This window comes from Dipodomys merriami, unplaced genomic scaffold (assembly GCF_024711535.1).
Source record: "Dipodomys merriami isolate MVZ:Mamm:240054 unplaced genomic scaffold, mDipMer1.0.p SCAF_1, whole genome shotgun sequence".
Lineage (NCBI taxonomy): Eukaryota > Metazoa > Chordata > Mammalia > Rodentia > Heteromyidae > Dipodomys > Dipodomys merriami.
Window position 1 is genome coordinate 140521554 of NW_027202270.1, and position 18756 is coordinate 140540309.

At 42.1% G+C, this 18756-nt stretch overlaps 1 protein-coding gene and 1 long non-coding RNA gene across 3 annotated transcripts in view; one reads left to right on the forward strand and one right to left on the reverse strand.

Moving 5' to 3' along the window:
- Positions 1 to 591, reverse strand: part of Arid4a (AT-rich interaction domain 4A) — a 75589-nt gene extending 74998 nt beyond the window's left edge. For both annotated transcript variants that reach the window (XM_070032682.1, XM_070032674.1), the window contains exon 1: positions 424 to 591. The gene's annotated coding sequence lies outside the window, so the exon portion shown is untranslated. The remainder of the gene's footprint in view (positions 1 to 423) is intronic.
- A 423-nt stretch (positions 592 to 1014) lies between these two features.
- LOC138834044 (uncharacterized) lies at positions 1015 to 18242 on the forward strand. Its single transcript, XR_011373992.1, has 4 exons — positions 1015 to 1203; positions 2235 to 2288; positions 6714 to 6801; positions 18030 to 18242. It is a non-coding gene; the product is annotated as an uncharacterized lncRNA (long non-coding RNA).
- The last annotated feature ends 514 nt before the right edge of the window (positions 18243 to 18756 follow it).

The following is an 18756-nucleotide window of genomic DNA, read 5'->3' on the forward strand; positions in this document are numbered from 1 at the left end:
CGCCTCCTTCCGCGCCCGCCGCAACTTTTTTGTACAGCCCGGAGAGGAACCAGCCACGATCAAACCTCCGGGGGTCCTGCCACGGACTCCACCGGGAGAGGACACCCAGTGGAGTTGGGGGCTGGTTCCCCCCTAAGCAGCCCGCTCCCGGCCGCAACGGAAGCAAACTTAGCAGCGCGGCCAACCCCACAGCCATTTTCCCGGGGCACCCGGGGAAGCGGCCGTGGAGGCGGCTGCGGCGGCGGTTCCTGCAGTTGCGACCGCTGCTCCCCGACTTTGCCCCTGCGCTCGCTGCACCGCTAGCCTGGCATCCTTCTTTCCACCTCCAAAGCTTCCAACTGCACCGGGACCCTGGTCAGCAGCACCAGCTGCTACTGCGGCTCCGTCCATTCAGTGTGCCCCGCTTCCCTTCTCCCGCCCTACCTACTGCGGGTGAAGTGTGCGCTGTCAGCCCTCAAGTCCTCCGCCCCACCGATCGCCGTGGGCCCCCGTCCGGGCAGCACCACTCCCGGTCGCGGCGGCAGTTCCTGCGCCGGGTTCCCCCACTCGCCCCGATTTACTGCCACAATCCACCAAATAACAAGCTGTTGAGCAGACTCGCTTCCACACGAACTCCTATTGGCTGTTCATGACGCCGAAGAGCTTCGGATAGGAGCTCGCGACCTGCCGTTCTCATTGGATGTAGCCCTGAAACTTCAACGATTGGTAAGAAAAACAGCAGATAGGACATCTGCCACTTCTGATTGGCCGTCTGCGAACGCCAATGTTATTGGAGGACCGGAGATTGAGTAAGCAAGTACTGGAACGTGATTGGTAGAGACGACTCCGGATGTGCTTGACTGAGCACTGATTGGAGAACGGAGGGGTCAGGAAGAGCAGTTCGGTCCGAGGATTGGCAGTGGAGTGTCCCATGGAAACGGAACCCCAGAACTGCGGCCAGGGACTTCGCACTGAGGGGTGGGGGGGGCGGGGCAGCCGCTCCGCAAGGCGCCTGCGCGAAACCGGCTTCTCGGCGCCATTTTGTCCGGGCAGCATTGGCCGCAGCGCTATCGCGTTTTCTGTTTCTGGGGTGCACGGAGCGGAGTGCCTGGTTTTTTCCCCCCTCTTTTTGCGAGAGACTCATTTTAGTGTGCTACTCATCCACTGTTCACCCCGGGACAGCACCCAGCGGAGGTCGAGGGGAGTCGAAGAGCCGTCTGAAAGGTGAGCCGAGGGCTATGCTTATCCGAGCGACCGGAGGATGGCGCAGCTCCGGCGGCGGCGCCGGCACCGGCACCGGAAATGAGGGAGCCCGAGGCGGCCATGGTGAAGGCGCTCCTGCCGGCGGCGGGGCGGGGGTGGGGGGGGTGGGGAGGAGGCGGGATGCGAGGCGGGGCGAGGCGTGCGCTCCCGCCGGGGCGCGCAGGTTCGCGGGGGGGCGGGGGAGGGCGGGCGAGGCTTCGCGGTTCTCTGGACTTCTCCACTGACACTGTTGGCCCCGGCGGCGGGGAAGGAAGGGTGGTCCTCGCAAAGCCCGCGCGTGGGGGCGCCGCGGCCCGGCGGGGCCTCCCTGACGGCTCGCACGCCGCTCGCCCCCTGCGGTCCGAGGCCCGGCGCGCCCGAGTCCACAGGCCGAGGCCGGCCCTCGCGTGCCCCGGCGGGGACTGAGGACGGCTTCGACGCAAGGACTTCCGGAAGGGGCGCGCGCGCGGGGGGGCGCGTGGGCTGAATCCAGACCGAAACTTCACCTTCCAAAAGTGCCCTGGACAGGTGCTGTGAGGGAAGGACCTGTTCTCAAGTTGGCTTGACCAGAGGAAGTCTTACCCAAAGCCGAATCCACTTGTTGATGATGATGATGATGATGATCTTACTCGTACCTGATTTTTTTTCCCCTTTCAGAATTATTCAGAATGTCAAATGTGCAGGGCACTAGTGGCTCACACCTGTGCTCCTCGTTATTCAGAAGGCTGAGATCCCCGAGGATCACGGTTCAAAGCCCAAACCAGGCAGGAAAGCCCGGGAGGCTTTTTATCTCCAGTTAAACACCAAAAAAAAAGCCAGAAGTGGAGCCGTGGCTTAAGTGGTAGAGAGCTAGCCTTAGAGGACAAATGCTCAAAGACAAAGCCTAGGCCCTAAGTCCAAGCCCCACGATCTGAGCAAAAAAAGAAAATAGAAAAAGAATGTCAGATGTATATCAGTGTTTCTGCTGAGTAACCTACTCACAAGTATTTATTGCTTTCTTTGTGTCTTGGCAGTTGTGTGAAGATAACAATTCACATCAGTGACACAAGCTCCAACATATTACAGAGGTGAGTCCTAATGTATACTAAATAAAATCTTGATTAAACTTCTGTGGACTGGTGGATAAATAGAACGTTAGTTGAAAGTTGTTTTGTTTAATCAAGAGTTCAAATAACTGTTTAATGAGCCTGTTGATGGGGTGTTTTAGGATGAAATCTTCCAATTTAAGACATCCTTGTAGATTTCTTTATCAATTCATGTGGTTCTCATTTCTAGGCTTTTATTATTTTTTTTTTTTTTGCCGGTCGTGAGGCCTGAACTCTGGGCCTGGACACTGTCCCTCAGCTCTTCAGATCAAGGCTAGCACTCTACCACTTGAGCCACAGCGCCACTTCCAGGTTTTTCTGCTTACGTGGTGCTGAGGAATCGAACCCAGGACCTCATGCATGTAAGGCAAGCACTCTTCTACTGAGCCACCTTTCCAGGCCCTCATTTCTGGGCTTTTAAAGCACTTAATGGTTTTATCATGAAACACTGGATGTCTTCATGATTTTTCCATCTTAAAAACTTACCATACGGAAAAGGTTTAATTAATGAAACAGTTTAGGAGAAACATGGATTTCTAAAGGAAAGTATAATGCTGAGATTCCCAGGGGTAATCATCTATAATCTTTGTAAAAATTAGAACTGTCATTAATCTAGATACACAATCCACGTTAGTGGACATTTGGAAATTACTAAAAGAAGAAAATACCTAGCCGGGCACCCATGGCTCACATCTGTAATACTAGCCACTTAGGATGCTGAGATCTGAGGATCGCTGTTCAAAGCCAGCCTGGGCAAGAAAAGTCCATGAGACATCTCCAAATAACCACCAAAAAACCGGAGGTAGCACTGTGGCTCAAGTGGTAGAGCTCCAGGGACAGTGCCCAGGCCCAGAGTTCAAGCCCCATAACTGACAGGAAAAAGAAAATACAGATTTGTATTCCTTCCATCAAAAACCAATTAAAAGGAAGTGGCGCTGTGGCACAAGTGGTAGAGCGCTTGCCTTGAGCTGAAGAGCACAGGGACAGCGCCCAAGTCCAGAGTTCAAGCCCCATGACCGACCAAAACAACAACAACAAAATTAAAATTCATGTTTTACATATAAATCATACCAAATTTGTTATGGTTTTGTCTTTTAAAATATACTTGTAATCACTGTATCTCTTTTTGTTTATGGAAGACACTGATTTTATTATTATTAATCTTTCAGTCCCTGTGTTTGACTTCATTACCTTACACTGTCAGAAAGGCACTCTTAACTCTGAGCCATGTATCCACCACTTAAGGAAAACACTGGGAATATTAGAAATAACTCGGGCTATAAAGCATCTTTGCTTTATAGTTTCATTGCTTCATAGTTTCACATAGGATCTATGTATCATAATTGTTATTTTTTTTTGGAGGTCATGGGGCTTGAACTCGGAGCTTGGCGCTGTCCTTGTGCTCTTCAGCTCAAGACGAGCGCTCTACCACTTGAGCCACAGCGCCACTTCCTCATAGTGCCAAGGATCAAACCCAGTACCTTGTGCACACTTGTCAAGTGCCTAACCATTGAGGTACATCTCCATTCCAGTGTTGCAAAGTCAGCTAAGTCCTCTTCTGTTTATTTTTCTAATAGCAAAAATATCCTTGCACATTTTTACAAAACATTGTGCTTGAGGACTCATATCAGTGACTAAAAATTCTAGGCATCTAGATCTTTCACATCCTTGTCATTTCTAGAAGTAGAAATAAACATACACACCCAAAAAAATACACTTGAGAAGTTAGTCCAGCTGAGCACTGGTGGCTCATGCCTGTAATCTTACTACTTAGGAGGCTGAGATCTGAGGACTGTGGTTTAAAGCTAGCCTAGGCAAGAAAGACTCTTACCTCCACTTAACCACCAGAAAACCGGAAGAGGCGCTAGTGAAAAGCTCAGGGACAGTGTCCCTGCCCTGAATTCAAGCCCCATTACCAACCAGAAATAAAAAGAATTGGCCCAGTACTAAGGGTGAGGCAAAAGGATTTCAACTTCAACCTCTAGGCAGCCTGGGCTACATTAGGAGGCCCTGTTACAAAAAAGAAAGAGGAAGAGTTTGAATACATAGTACAATTCTCTATCTGAAAGCTTTTTCCCTTAGTGCATTTGTATATGCCATTTTTATTATTACCTATTTTCTCCAATATTCTGTTTTTATCTTTAGCTTTGCATTTGAACACTATGGAGTATCCTTATTCAAATAGAATTATTACTTTTTTGGTTTTTTTAAGTTGCCCTGGCTGGCCTGGTACTTTTATGTTCAGACAGCATTTTTGCGTCAGCCTTTTGAGTAACTAGGACTACAGGTGTTGACTGCCACATCTGGCAGGATTGTCATAATCTAAGTGATAAAGTAAACTGAAGGTTTTTCCTTTCACTTAGGAATAGTTCCTTCACTTATGAAGTTGAGTTTTTGTACAGTGAAACATTTTGCTACATAGAAAGTGACGTTTAGGACTTTTCTTGCTCCAAACTGCAATCCTTGTATCTCATCCTCTTGAGTGGCTAGGATTACAGGCATGAGCCACCTGCACCTGGCCTGTCAGTAAAGTTTTTAATCACTGTTAGCAGTTTTCAACCTGATAAGGAGTAAGTTCCCTGTAATCATTTCTTGTGGATCAATGTGTACATTTGTATGTAAAATAATAAGCTAGAGTACATTTTTAACAATATTTCTGAAAATTAATGATGTTCCACAGATAGTATCTTAACCTTTAATACTCTAGAAACTTAATACTGAATTGACTTATAATTGTTAATAAAATAAAATATTTGGAGAACTCAGTAAGATGTGTTAATGCCAGAAGCCAGTAGATCATGTAATCCAAGCTACTTGAAGGCTGAAATCTGAGGAACACTGTTCAAAGCCAGCCTGGGTGGGGCAGGAAAGACTAAGACTTATCTTCAAGTATCCATCAAAAAGCCAAAAGTGGAAGCCGGGCGCCGGTGGCTCATGCCTGTAATCCTAGCTACTCAGGAGGCTGAGATCTGAGAATCGCGGTTCAAAGCCAGCCCGGGCAGGAAAGACCGTGAGACTCCTATCTCCAATAAACCACTAGAAAACCGGAAGTGGCGCTGTAGCTCAAGTGGTAGAGCGCTCGCCTTGAGCTGAAGAGCTGAGGGACAGTGCCCAAGCCCAGAGTTCAAGCCCCATGACCGACAAAAAAAAAAAAAAAAAAAAAAGCCAAAAGTGGAGTCATAATTCAGGTAGTAGAGCATTTGGTTTCTGTTTTGTTTTTTTGCCAGTCCTGGGGCTTAAACTCAGGGCCTGGGCACTGTCCCTGAGCCACAGGGCCACTTCCGGCTTTTTTTTTGTTTATGTGGTACTAAGGAATTGAACCCAGGGCTTCATGCATGCTAGGCAAGCACTCTACCACTAAGCCACATTCCCAGCCCTGAGCATTCATCTTGATTAGAAATGGCTGAAGGACCACATCATCCCCAAGTTCAAGCCCTTGTACTGGTGTACATGGGTGTGGAGACACACACACACATACACACACATGACTGTGTCAATATACTTACCCCAAGACTTCTTATTCTTCAGACCTTTTGTAAGGATTTTATCTTAATGGAAGGTGATTATAAATGAATATTAACTGGCTACTAGACCATCTTATACTTCATTTTGAAAGAAATTATAAAATTGTACTTCTGAAAATTAATCATTTCTACAAAATTGCCAAATTTTAACAGTGTTTCTGTAATATAAAACAGCTTTGAAATAACATTTGGGTTGAGATGAGAATGAGTAACTCCTATCCTTTGTTATTTTTTATTGAAATCCCAAAATTAAAACATTTTTAGGGATTTATCCATTCATATGGTTTCCATTTCTAGATTATTGCTGTTTGTTTATTTTGTAATTTTTTCCTACCTTGTCATTGAACTAGACTCAAGGGATCCTCCTGCCTTAGCCTCCAGAGGAGCTGAGACTACTACAGGACTACATTACCATACCTGATTTTGTTGTTTTGTGCCATTCCTGGGGCTTGAACTCAGGACCTGAGCACTGACTCTGAGCTTTTGCTCAAGACTAGTGCTCTACCACTTGATCCACAATTCTACTTCCAGGTTTTTCTGAGTAGTTTATTGGAGATAACAGTCTCATGGACTTCCGTGCTTGGGATGGCTTCAAACCAAGATCCTCAGATCTCAGCCTCCTGAGTAGCTAGGATTATAGGCATGAACCACCAGTGTCTGGCCACCCCTGTCTTTTTATTCTGAGTTTTTAAGTAGTACCTCATGTTTATTTTTCACAGAACACAATGAGTATTTTCATGTTATTTTTAATTATTTGTAAAAACTTGAAATAAAGAGTTTATAACCAATAGCATGGTTAGGAATAAAATGATCTCTTTAATGATAGTTTATGTTTGAGCATCTAAGCTATAACATCATATTCAAAAGAATTTTTGTCTTTCAGGATAAGATCGACTTTGTGGAAGAATTAAGCAAAGTTTACAGTAATAAAAGACTTGGAACTGCCATGTGTATTAAAAATGCTGTCTCCGGTATGTAATTTATTTTATTTTTTGTCCTGATCCTGGTCTTTGAACTTAGGGCCAGATCAGGCTGGCTTTGAACTGCGATCCTCAGATCTCACCCTTCTCAGTAGCTCAGATTATAGGTGTGAGCCACTGGTGCCTGGCTCTGGTATATAATTATACTTTATCCTTAACTAATCAAGACTGATGTGTCTGACTGGTGTGTTTGTCATTCTTTTTTTTTTTTTTTTTTTGAAAATGGTAGGACTTATTTAACTGTTCAGTTGTCTCTGGGAGGTTAAGTATATGTTGAGAAGTATAACTCGTTATATTGAGTAACATAGCTGCTTTCTTAAAGGTCTAGTTATTTGGGGAAAAGTTACATAATTTATTAATAGTAAAATGTACTTTAAAAATATCTATGTGTACTTTGGCTCTGATAGATGTCCCCTCTGATTATATGGTTACACAGAATCATAGATAATGGTGTTGATCACTTGCAGTTCAAACTAGAATGACAACATATTTTAGGGTTTAGGTTCAGGCAGATCTGGATTACCTAATGACCTTCCTACAAAGATTTGTGCTCAAAGACCTGTCAATACAAGAGAATAAAGAAAGAAGGAAAGTTAATCTGAACAGTTATTTCAAAAGACTTAATAATTTAATAATGAAATCTCATATGCCAGCATATCTAGGGAATTTAAGAAACATTGCTTTAAGAAAGCAGAGTAGGGGCTGGGAAGGTGGCTCAGTGGTAGAGCGTATACATGAGGCACTGGGTTCAATTTCTCAGCACCACATAAGCCCCCCCCCCAAAAAGCCGGAAGTGGCGCCGCGCCTCAAGGGGTAGAGTGCTAGCCTTGAGCTAAAGAGCTGAGGGACAGCGCCCAGGCCCAGAGTTCAGGCCCCACAATCGGGGGGAGGGAGGGAAGCAGAGTAGAGGGGCTGGAGGTTTAGCTCTGCGGAAGAGCGCCTGCCTTGGCAAGCGCAAGGCCCTGAGTTCAGTCCTCAGCTCTGGGGGGATGGGGAAAGGCAAGAAAGCAGAGTAGAGCTGGGTGCTGGTGGCTCAGGCCTGTAATCCTGGCTACTCAGGAGGCTGAGATCGGAGGATCACGGTTCAAAGCCAGCCCAGACAGGAAAGTCCATGAGACTCTTATCTCCAGTAAACCACCAGAAAACCAGAAGTGGTGCTATGGCTCAATGGTAGAGTGCTATCCTTGAACTGAATTGCTTAGAGACAGGGCCCAGCCCCAGAGTTCAAGCCCCATAACCGACAAAAAAACAAAACAAAACAAAAAACAGTAGAGGCTGGTGAAATATAGTTCAGTGGTAGAACATGTAAATAGTATGCATAAGGTCATAGTTTCAATTCCCAGCACCATAAAAATGAAAAGGAAACTTACAGGCCTTTAAAGGCTTTTTAATGATAATGACATGTAATCTATAAAATTAGAAGAAAAGGAAGTATTCTATAAGCAAGAATGTGATTATATAAGGGGAGCTACATTTCAAACAGTTAATAAACCAATTAGAAAGGAGTAACTGGCTAACGATTGGGTTTGGAAACTGTAGGACCGACCTTGTCAATGCTTCTAGGATTCTGTACATCAGAATTCTATAGGGTTTTGCCCTGCTATATGGGTTTCTAGAACACTTTGGAAAACTAGGTTGTTTTCTCCCTATCCCATGCATCCCTACCCTCAAAGTAGGTTCAGTTTTTACAAGCCATTCATTGAATATAATGACTGCATTTACTTACCCTTCCTCCCTCCTTTTGTGTGTCCTTCTCTTACTCCCTCTCCTCACTATGTTTCAGCTTCCTGGTGTTCATTTAAACAGTTCATTAGTTGGTCAGAGAAGTTATACCATTGGACTCCTCCCCTGAATGTGCCATTCTTCAGTCAGTTTGTTTATACATGCATATAACTATATGCTTTCATACATTTTTCCACCTAATTTCCACATATGGGAGGTAATACACATCACATGACAAGGTTGGGATTAGTATTACTTAAGTTAATATGTATAAAGTACAAAGTGCTTAGAATGATTTCAAGTATTTAGGGAAGTACTCAGGTTTTAGTGGTGTTGTTAAATATTTAGGAGCTATGTTTAAGATTATTATAGGTGTGTCATTCCAGGAGAGCTTTAAATGTTTAGGTTCACATAAATATATAATTAAAATTAAAGTATCTTAGACTTTTTTTTTGCCTTGCTTTTGAGACCTTTCTGAAGGTCATTAACCACTTTCCAACCTTATTGTATTTCTTCCCTTGAAATACCATGTGCTCAGATAGATGACCTTGTTTCCCTAAGCAAGCCTTGTTTTCCCAGTTCTTTCCACTGTCTAAAATATTGCCCAATCTCTACATGTTAAAGCTCTCTTTTTTAAGTACAAAGTTCTTAATAGCTGTTAGTATAATACAGGTAATCTATCCATATTTCCTTGCAACTTTCTGTATTACATTTTAGCTTTTTTTATTTACTTATATGTCCTTAACTTTGTTATGAAGTCTTTCTAGACAGAACTGGACAGTATTCACTTTTGCAGGTTTAGAACCTATCATAGGTCTTGGCATTTAGAAGGCACTCTTTTATGGAATGAAAGTGTGCAGCAAGCTAAAAGATGGCATTTAATTGGCAAATGCATGCCAAGAAAAAAATATGTTTTGTTGGTACTTGTACATTCAAGAACATCCTGAGCAGTCACTTAAAACGCTTGAGGTTTTAGAAACTGGGTTACATTGTATAGCTTGTAAGATTGAACATCTTGGAAACTATCCAGAGATTAGGAATTTTCTTTTTTTTTTTTTTGGTCAGTCGTGGGGCCTGAACTCTGGGCCTGGGCGCTGTCCCCTCATTTCTTCAGCTCAAGGCGAGCGCTCTACCACTTGAGCCACATCCCACTTCCAGCTTTTTCTGCTTATGTGGTGCTGAGTACCCAGGGCCTCATGCATTTGAGGCAAGCACTCTACCACTGAGCCACTTTCCCAGCCCCGTCTTATTTTTTTTTAAAGACAGTATGTCATTGGGTGCCAGTTTCTCATGCTGGTAATCATAGCTACTCAGATGGCTGAGATCTGAGGAAAATGGTTCAAAGCCAATCCAAGCAGAGGAAAGTTTGTAAGACTCTTACCTCCAATAAACTTTCCTAAAGAAACTGGAAGTGGAGCTTTGCCTCAAATGGTAGAATGCTAGCCTTGAGCAAAAAAAAAAAAAAAAAAACCTCAGGGGCAGTGCCTAAGCCCTAAGTTCAAGGCCCAGGACCAGCACACATGCACAAAAATATAGTGTGTCAAATTTATCACCCAAGGCAAGTTTTTATCATGCTACCTGACCTTTCACAGATCTTTCTGATTTATTAAGTACAAATTTGAGAAGATTTGGCTCTTGCTAAGTACCAGAATGTATAGGTCACCTGGCTTAATATGTTAAAGAGCTCAGAATCTGTCTTTTTTTTTCTATTCACCTGTTTCTGAAAATCTGTTATTTAAATAGCCCTACAAATCAGAAATATCAAACATTGACTAAATAATTTTAGTGCTTAAGGTAGAGCTGCTGATGCTGTTACTACATAGCATTAATTTCAAGAAGTATTTAATAAGATTTTTTGTTTTTGAGGGGGCAGTATTGGGCCTGGAAGAGCTGTTCTCTAGCCCTGTATATTAAGAGTTCTCATTGTTCTTGTTGGCTAGGAAAATATTTATTTCAAATAATAGATAATCAAAATCATTCCTGTGTTTCCATTATAGTGAAGTTTCTACTTTTGTAAACTATTTAGTATACTTCAATATATTCTCTTTAAAAATCTGATATAGGGCTGGGCAGGTGGCTCAGTGGTAGAGCGCTTGCCTTGCATGCATGAGGCCATGTGTTTGATTCCTCAGTACCACATAAGCAGGGAAAAAAAAGCCGGAAGTGGCACTGTGGCTCAAGTGGTAGAGCGCTAGCCTTGAGCTGAAGAGCTGAGGGACAGTGCCCAGGCCCAGAGTTCAGACCCCACGACCGGACCCCCCAAAAAAAATATCTGATATAATCCACAAAATTGGTTCCTTTACTTAACATGGATGGCACCTTACTTTTTTTGAAGGGGGCAAGGGTTAATTGATTAGATGCTAATGTTTTTACACTTAGTGTTTTTAAGTTACTTGGTATTTTGGTATCCTGAAATATCTCTAAATATGACAGAATAAAAATCATTTCACAATCCAGCACAACACTTGTAATACTAGCTACTTGGGAGGATGAGATCTGAGGATCACAGTTCGAAGCCAGCATGGGCAGGAAAATCTGTACATAAAAAGCTGAAATTGGAGCTGTGGCTCAAGTGGTAGAGCAGGAGCCTTGAACTGAAAAACTTAGGGATACCAGCTAGGCCCTGAGTTCAAGACCCAAGACCAGCACACACACAATAAATACACAAATTAATTGGTGCCTTAAGGGACTTCTAGTTGTTGCCATAGTACTTGGAAAAGAAACTTTAGGCACCAGGGTCCTGGTGGCCCATGCCTGTAACCCTAACTATTCAGGAAGCTGAGGTCAGAGAATCCAGGCAAAAAAGTCTGTGAGACTTTAAACTCCAGTTAACATGCTTAAAGAGGGGCTGGGAACCAGGTGGCTCAGTGGTAGAGTGCTTGCCTTGCATGCATGAGGCCCTGGGTTCGATTCCTCAGTACCACATACACAGAAAAAGCTGGAAGTGGGTGCTATGGCTCAAGTGGTAAAGTGCTAGCCTTGAGCTGAAGAGCTCAGAACAGTGCCCAGGCCCAGAGTTCAAGCTCCATGACCAGCAAAAAAAAAAAAAAAAACATGCTTAAAGAGCCAGAAGTGGGGTGTGGCTAATGATGGCCTTGAGCAGAAAAAAATCAAGCAAGAGTGCCATGAATTCAAGGCCTAGTATTGGTACCAAAAGAAAAATCATGAGATGGAGCCTCATTTTTTTCAATGTTTGTTACCTTGGGGTAGTTTTGACATGTTACTGAGTTGACAATTCTTACCCCAGTTAGGGGTCTATATTTTACAGTCATTTCAAATATAATAAAAAAAAATATGCCCTAATTGGGTCCCTCAAACCAAACTAGAATTTCTCACAAAAAAACATCTTTTTTTTTTTGGTAGGTCATGGGGGTTGAACTCTGGGCCTGGGCGCTGTCCCTCAGCTCGTTAGCTCAAGGCGAGCACTCTGCCACTTGAGCCACAGCGCCACTTCCGGTTTTCTAGTGGTTTATTGGAGATAAGAGTTTCACAGACTTTCCTGCCCGGGCTGGCTTTGAACTGAGATCCTCAGATCTCAGCCTCCTGAGTACCTAGGATTACAGGCCTGAGCCACCGGCACCCGGCTACAGGGCTTTCAGTCTAAAAATCTTTCTTAGTATTTATGTGTAATCGTAAAACTATTTCTAGGAATTGTGTTGGATTAGGTCTTGTCATGGAGCAGGAAAGCAGATTTTTATGTAAAGGAACATAATAAGATGAAAAGCCACCTTCTTGTATCATCTAATACTGCTTTAAGACTTTATATTGAGTCCTGGTGAATCAAACTTGTTTTCCTCCGCAGTTTTGAAGTTCTGCATTTTATTACATAATCGTGAAGAACTAGTCTGTTCCTAGTAAATAGTTTAGCCACAAAACTTGCTTCTCTATTCTGCTGGGCACTTCCCATTTTGTCAGATTTCCATTTAGGGGATAAAAAAATAGGTTTCAGAGTAGGCTAGTTTGAGTTTCATTATTAAAGCTCCTGAAATTTCATTTTGGAAGCCATCCAAGTATCTAGAGGGGGAGGAAAATGGTATGTCATGTCTCCACATAATACTGCTTTTCAGAACGCTTCGTTTGACCTTGTGTCATGAGAGAGAGGCTTAGCAAGAAGAAAGAGAAACTTTTTTTGCTGTCAGAAATTTTTAGTGTATGACTTGCCAGCATAGTGGCTTGCCTTTGTGCTTTCCACACCAAATGTGTTTGAATTCATGAACAAATTATTACATTGTCTGTAAAGGAAGAATCTGTGTTCATTTCCCGTGGACTTTCTTTCCTGAAATAAGATGTGTGCTCAGCCACATTTGCTCTACTTACAGTAGGGAAGAGTCAGAGGTCATGATAGAAATGGGCTACATTGTGAATGCAGGTTGTCTTTCAAGTGGAACTTGACATAAAATTGATTTTGAAAATCTTTTGCAACTAAAATAGTGTGTGCATAAATCAGTGAGTTACAAAGGAATTATCTGTCACTTAGAAGTGAACTCCTCTTAAGAAGGTCTAAATAGATTGTCAGAATGGTGTTTTGTTGTTTTTGTTTTTTATAAATCTGAATCCTGAGTAATAATGCTATGAAGAGAACCTTGTAATACCATTCTTTCACAGCAGTGGAACCAAATTCTGTAAATTTTCTCTTGCCAAATTCACCTGGCCTGTTCTGTCAGAGCTATCTTAAACCTGACTTACTACTAAGATAAGAAAAATACTTGTTGGGGGTATGATTGGGTGGGGGGGGAGGGGGGAGGCTGGGAAGGGAGGTGAAGGGTAAACAAAGGAGGAGGTTGCAATGCTTGGTAAGAAATGTATGCATTATCCTGCCCATGTAATTGTAACCCCTCTGTACAGTATGTTCTCAAATAAAATAAAATACAAAAAAAAAAGAAAAATATTTGTTAACCCCTCTTAGTGGATAATTTAAAATTTCATCCTTACTGATGCCCTAGCTCTCCATCCACCTGCACATTGGAATGTTCTCCTAGTACCTCTTGAGAGAGGGCATGGTCTGTAAATTTTTTTTACCATACATTATCCCATTTTCCAGCTAGTTGTGTACTCTTCTAAAATTTTTTTAATACCCTATGTCATACCCTCATTTGGATAATCAGTGATTTTTCAGCTAGGGCATGGTGGTACATGCCTTGGGAAGCTAAAGCAGGAGAATCTCAAAAGTCAGGAATTCAATGTCTGGAATACAAAACCTATCTCAAAAAATAAAGTCAAAAACAAGTTGGGTGCTGATGACTTATGCCTTTAATCCTAGCACAGTTGAAAAGCCTGGCCTGTGAGTCTCTTATCACCAATTAATCACCAAAAAGCTAGAATTGTAACTATAGCTCAAGTGGTAGCATGCTCGCCTTAAGAAAAAAAAACTCAGGGGCAGGCCCAGGCCATGAGTTCAAGTCTCAGGACCTGTACAGAACAAATGAGTAAGCCACCAATACCCAGTTGTATCTTACTTTCTAATTTTAACTTTCTTGGTGATGAGTGATATATAGGCAACTGAATGTCTTGAATTTTCACTGCTATCTACTCTTGACTCAAACCAGTCACACATACTAAAGAGGCTGTGTCATACTGCCTTTGTACTTAGAATGCTCAATACTACTGTTTTTCTACTTCCTTCGTCATTGCCTTAAGAATAACTCTTTCAGCCAGGTGCTGGTTGCTCACCCCTATAATTCTAGCTACTCAGGATGCTGAGATCTGAGGATCCTGGTTCAAAGCCAGCCTGGGCAGGAAAGTCCATGAGACTCTTATCTCCAGTAAACCACTCAGAAAACTGGAAGTGGCGCTTTGACTCAAGTAGTAGAACGCTAGCCTTGAGCTGAAGCGCTGAAGGACAGCGCTCAGGCCCAGGCCTACAACTGACCCCCCCTCCCCCCCCCATAAAAAAAAAAAAGGAATAGCTCTTTCATATTACATTGTTGGTACTGTTTATTGGTTCTGTTGTTTTGGTTTTTTTTTTTTTTTTTTTTTTTTTTTTTATAGTTCAACTAGGCACTGGTAATGACTCACACCTGTAATCCTAGCTACTCAAGAAGCTGAAATCTGGGCTGGGAAGGTGGCTCAGTGGTAAGAATGCTTGCCTTGCATGCATGAGGCCCTGGGTTCCATTCCTCAGCACCACATAAGCAGAAAAAGCCAGAAGTGGCACTGTGTCTCAAGTGGTAGAGCGCTAACCTTGAGCTGAAGAGCTCAGGGATGGCGCCCAGACCCAGAGTTCAGGTCCCACGACCGACAAAAAAAAAAAGAAGCTGAAATCTGAGGACCACAGTTCAAAGGCAGCCCAGGCAAAAAAAAGTCCATGACATTCAGTTGTTTTTTTGTTTTTTTGGTTTTTTTTTGGTCGGTCGTGGGGCTTGAACTCTGGGCCTGGGCGCTGTCCCTCAGCTCTTCAGCTCGGGGCGAGCGCTCTACTGCTTGAGCCATGGCCCCACTTCCGGTTTTCTAGTGGTTTATTGGAGATAAGAGTCTCATAGACTTTCCTGCCCGGGCTGGCTTTGAACCGCAATCCTCAGATCTCAGCCTCCTGAGTAGGATTACAGGTGTGAGCCACCCGCGCCCAGCTCCATGATATTCTTATCTCCAGTTAGCCACCAGAAAAGCAGAAGTGGTGCCATGGCTCACAATGGTAGAGCACTAGCCTTAACGAAAGAACTCAGGGTCTGCTCCCAGACCTTGTGTTCAAGCTCCATGACAAACACACACACACACATCCAGTTCACATAATTTATTTCAGAGATAAACTCCCACATAGAAGAATCCTGCTCTTCAACAGTCTATATGATAATCACATCAGCAGTGGTTTGCTTTTTTGGAGAACTGGAAGAGCACCCACAATATATTGGTTACCTCTTGAAGGTGTGGAGTGTTCAAAGAAACATTACTTTTATTTTTAATGTTCTAATATTTAAATATATGATCAATAAGTATGTAATTGGCATCTTCACATAGCACATAATTCAAATATATATATAGAGTAATCAATGGAAGGCAAATTTATTTTTTTTTTGTGGTACTAGGGTTTGAACTTGGCCTCACCCTTGCTAGGCCCTATCACTCGAGCTATACCCTCAATCAACCAATCAACACTCTCACACATAGGGTCCCATGTATTTTGTCAGGGCCAACCCATGACTGTGATCCTTCTACTATTTTTTCTACATAGTTGGTACCACAGGCCTGTACCAGTAAGCCCAGCTTATTTGTTGAGATATGGGTTCTGTTTTGTTTTGTTTTTTGCCTGAGTTGTCCTTGAACGGAGCTCCTTCTAGTTTCTGCCTCCTAATAGCTAGGATTACAGGTATGCACCTTCACACCCAGCCTCTTTATCATCATCTGTTTTATAGAACTGTATATATAACTATATACAGTAAAATTCACTGTACAATTTTTTGAATATTAACACCTTTACAGGTTGATGACTAAATGTGATGAAGCTATAGTAGTTTCCATCACTAGTGACAGGACATGGTCTTGTGGTTTTCTCCTCCCATCCCAAGAATCTGATTTTTTTTTCCTCTGGTACTATATAATCTTGCCTTTTCAAAATGTTACAGTTCAAATTATACAGTATATGTATGAATCATATAATCTAAGCTTCTGTCTCACTTAAGTAAACAGCCAAGAATAGAAGCACTGGATTATATGCTAAATATCAAAACTTCCTTGTAAGAAACTACCATAGTTTTTCAAAGCAGCTAAACCATTTTACTTTCCACTAGCAACAACAAATTTTACCATCCTCACCAGTGTTTGACAGAAAGGTGTAACCAGTGTATTCAGCCTTTTTAACTGAATACTAGAAGTAATTTGTATCTTGCTGTACCTGACATTTTCCTAGGAAATAATAAGCATCTTTTCAAATACATATTTACCATCCATATATTTTTCCTTAGTGAAACAGTGTGGTGTTTTTGGCCACTTTTAAAAAATAGGCTTAGCTGGGCACTGGGACTCATACCTATAATCCTAGCTACTCAGAAGGCTGAGATCTGAGGGCCACAGTTCAAAGCCAGCCCAGGCAGGAAAGTCAATGAGATTCTTATCTCCAATTAACCACCAGAAGACTGGAAGTCATGCTGTGGCTCCAGTGGTAGAGCTATTGCCTTGAGCTGAAGAGCTCAGGGACAAGGCCCAAGCCCTCACTTCAAACTCTATGACTAACAAAAATATAAATAAAATAAAAATTGGGTATTTCATAATTAGCATTTTGAAAGTTGTGTGTATATTCTGAACACAAATCCTTTATTAGAGTATTTGCAGGTATTTCTCAAGTCTATTCACTTAGCATGGTCATCTCCATTTCTATCCAGTTTTGAAGCATGACTGTTTTCCTTACGGCTGCATACTCCATTGTGTACACCACCAAAAAAAATCACTGTCCTTTGTCCATTGATTTGTCCTTAACCTTTGTCAAATACTTGACTCCATTCTCTTCCATTAATAATGTACCACATCAATTGGGGCATCTGTGTTATATAGAAGGGTTAAATTCCATGAGTCAGGTATAATTCTTCTTGGGCAATGCATTGCTAGTTTTCTTGAATTACTATGGTTACACTGGGCTAGAGAGGAAGCTCTAACTTAGTATGAAAAATCCTACTAATGTATTTTCATTAAAGAATTGTTGCCCCAATTTTTGTATAGTTTTCCAGACAGTTAAACTCTAACGTATCTGAACTATACTTTACATTGTACATAATTAGTATTTCTTTAAGATACTATGTATACCTTTAGTAGCTTCCTTGCTTACCACTGTGTTTTTTTTTAATATATTTTTATTTATTTTTTCTGACAAGGTCTGGAGTTTACTGTGTTCATTGCTTGTAGCTTAGGTCCTCAGCAATTGAGAACAGCCCTAAAGTCAAGAATGTCCTGCTGCATGTTCCCAAGTATTGGGATTACAGGCTTCTCAAGGCCTGTTCTGGTTCTGTTTTTAAACTCCTAGTCTGAGAGGTTTTTATTTTCTTGTTGGGGCTGGGAATGTGGTTTAGCGGTAGAGTGCTTGCCTAGCATGCATGAAGCCCTGGGTTCCATTCCTTAGTACCACATAAACAGAAAAGGCTGGAAGTGGTGCTGTGGCTCAAGTGGTAGAGTGCCAGCATTGAGCAAAAGATGCTCAAGGACAGTGCCCAGGCCCTGAGTTCAAGCCCTAGGGCTGGCAAAAACAAAAACCAAAGCCACAATTTATCTTGTTGCAGTAAAGCCATAAAGAGACATGTGATGTCAGTGGCAGAAAAAGTATTACTTGGTAGGATTCTAAGCAGCTAGAGTTTCATTTTTTTATACACACACACACACATATACACACGTACATACACGGGTATGTAAGTTTGATTATTAAAATAGGAAAATACAAGGGACATTTTAACAGGCTTTGACAGGTTGGTGAGAGTTCTTAAAAAAGACATAGTCTTAATTTACTATTTATGAAAAGGATTGTGTCAGCTCACTGAACATTAACAAGCTACAACTTGATTTTTTTCTTGTTTTAGGTCTCAGTGAACTATAGAAATAAAACAAATGGATATTATCAGATAAGTGCTTTTATTATCTAAATTCATTTGATAATGTGGAATCTTTAAAACAAAACTTAATTCTTTTAAATATTTTTTTCAGGTGCCAGTTCAAGATAACTGCCAGTAACAAGGTACTTGATTATAAAATAAATGTATTCATGTTGAAGTAAAAATGTACTTTGCTGGGTTTTTTTCTTGTAACTGGTTTTCCTTAGTAGTGGTTGCTCCTGTGTATCCTGTCATGGTTTTGATTCTTTGGCGGTCCCGATGTTTGAACTCGAGCCTGGGTGCTGTCCCTGAGCTGCTTTTGCTCAGGATTATCACTCTATCACTTGACCACAGCACCAGCAATACTTCAGCTTTTTCTGAGTAGTTTCTTGGAGATAAAAAAAGAGTCCTGCCTGGCTGGCTTCACCAAGACTATGATTACAGGCATGAGCCACCTGTACCTGACAATATTTTTTCATATTATCTGTAGTGTTAGGTATGCTGTATGAAATAGCTTCTTTAGAACCAGACTTGTCTTTTAATTTTAAAAGGGTTATTAGCTATATAAGTAGAATTTTAAAACAGCACAGTAACAAACTGATGTGCCATTTATACTTTGGAAGTTGGAGAAAGTACAGGACTGATTACCCAGTGGACTTCTCCCAATCTGTTAAATGAATGGTAAAATGTAGGAGATAATTTTATACCATAGAAG